The sequence below is a fragment of the Theropithecus gelada genome, unplaced genomic scaffold (assembly GCF_003255815.1).
Source record: "Theropithecus gelada isolate Dixy unplaced genomic scaffold, Tgel_1.0 HiC_scaffold_7715, whole genome shotgun sequence".
Taxonomy (NCBI): Eukaryota; Metazoa; Chordata; class Mammalia; order Primates; family Cercopithecidae; genus Theropithecus; species Theropithecus gelada.
In genome coordinates this window covers 1-2,194 of record NW_020264434.1, presented here as the reverse complement: position 1 = coordinate 2,194, position 2,194 = coordinate 1, and the positions used below count along the sequence as shown (strand labels likewise).

At 40.7% G+C, this 2,194-nt stretch overlaps 1 pseudogene; it reads right to left on the bottom strand.

Annotated features, from left to right (window-relative positions):
• Window positions 1-5: 5 nt before the first annotated feature.
• Window positions 6-1,203, bottom strand: LOC112618008 (annotated as a pseudogene).
• Between the last annotated feature and the right edge of the window lie 991 nt (window positions 1,204-2,194).

Below are 2,194 nucleotides of genomic sequence, written 5' to 3'. Positions count from 1 at the left end.
CCACCATGAATAAACAACAACTCTGGTGGCCCGTCTTCTGCATCTTCTGGGGATTGTTCCTCTCCAATTTTACTTAAATCCCAGACATTCAGTCTGCGATCAGTACCACTGGAAGCCAAAATAGTCTCATTGTGAGGTGACCACTGAACCTGGAATATTTCATCCTTATGTGACTCAAAGGAATGCAACTTAAGTTTCAGATTTCTCAGATCTCACAAGGCAACAGTCTTGTCAGCTGATCCTGTGGCAAGAATGAACTCACTATAAGGATTGAAAGAAAGGCAGTTCACTTCAGCATTGTGAGCGTCAACTGAGTGGCTTGGTTTGGAAGTACTGTTTGAATGAGTATCCCAAATCATAAGTTTCTGATCATCAGCAACTGACCCAAACAGAGACTCATGGAGCAGATGCCAGGAAACATCTTCTACTACTGCTGTATGCCCTGTAAAGATGGTCTTCGCATCCACCACTTTTCCCTCCTTTGGAACGGCACTGATGTCCCACAGGCAGATGGTGTGGTCATCGGAAGCACTAAGTAAGTGCCCACTGAGATTTGGGTTCCAAGAAAGCCCCATAGCCTTCCTTTTGATGTCCACGGAGACGCAAGTCTGGGTTGCACTCTCCAGAAGGATCTGGTTTGGAAGGATGTTTTGTATAGTCAAAGACAAGAACATCACTGGAAGGAGTCTTTGTTGCGATGATACAAGGGTTCTGGGGCATATAACGGGCCCTGTTTACTTCTCCTTCATGGTTGATCTTGATTTCTATTTCAATTTTTCCACTAACTGAACCAAAACCTCCAAATTCTCCTTTATCACTGTCGTAGTGCGACACATCAAACTGAGCATCATCATTAGGGAGTTGCACACTGGCTATAACAAGATGGTTTTGTTCATCCCATGTGTGTGTCCCCAGGACAAGTCAATGAATGCTAAAATCTTTCCCTTCTGGTCTGGTTACATCTGGAAGCCACTGGGCAGTTAGGCTGAGCCACTCCAGAGCATGGGTCATCACCAAATCATAAAGAAAAGGGGTGTTCTGTTTCCATATTTTGTATTCCTCGTTGATCACTCGTTCTTCCACTGCGTCCTCGAACGCTGCTTCCATGTCGGCCATGGCGGGCAGAGGAGCCGGGGGAACCCTGGGGTCCAGCGTTGCGGGAGGGGTGGGGAGACAGCAGGCGCTCGCTCTGCGCGCGCGGCCTCTATTCGCCCCTTCACTTTTTAACCTGTTGTCCTTTGTATTTCTATCTCCTTGTGCTGTTTATGCCTTGAGGAATTGTAGTTTGTATTTTCAATTGCTTCATCTTTTAATCTTTCTACTGAGGATATGAGTAGTTTATACATCACAAGTATAGTGTTATAATATTCTGTGATTTTTTGCATACCTACTATTACCTGTAAGTTTTGCATCTTCAGATGATTTATTATTGCTCATTAACATTCTGTTCTTTCAGATAGAAAAACTCCCTTTAGCATTTCTAGTAGGTCTCATGTGGTATTGATGAAGTCTCTCAGCTTTTGTTCGTCTGACAAATGTTTTATTTCCCCTTCTTTTTAGAAGAATATTTTCATTGAATATACCATTCTAGGGTAAAATCTTTTTTTTCTTTCATCATTTTAAATATGTCATGCCACTCTCTCCTGGCCTGGCCTGTAAGGTTTCTACTGAAATCTGCTGCCAAATGTATTGGATTTTGTTTGTATGTTACTTGTTTCTTCTATCTTACTGCTTTTAGGATCCTTTTTTTTTTTTTTTTTTTTTTTTTTTTTTTTTTTAAAATCCTTGACCTTTGGGAGTTTCATTATTAAATACTTTTGGGTTAAATTTTCTTTGTATTCTATAGCCTTCTTATGCTTGAATATTGATGCATTGCTCTAGGTTTTGGAAATTCTATTATCTCTTTGCATGAACTTTCTGCTTCTATGTCTGCCTATCTCCTCTTTAAGGTTAGTAACTCTTAGATTTTCTCTTTTGAGACTATTTTCTAGAACTTGTAGACATGCTTCATTCTGTTTTATTCTTTTCCCCCCCTTCTGTCTGTGTATTTTCAAAGAACATATCTTCAGAGTCACTAATTCTTTCTTCTGCTTGATCAGTTCTGCAACTGAGATGCTGATGCATTCTTCAGTGTGCCAATGGCATTTTCAGCTCCAGAATCTCTGCTTGATTCGTTTTAACTATTTCAATTGTT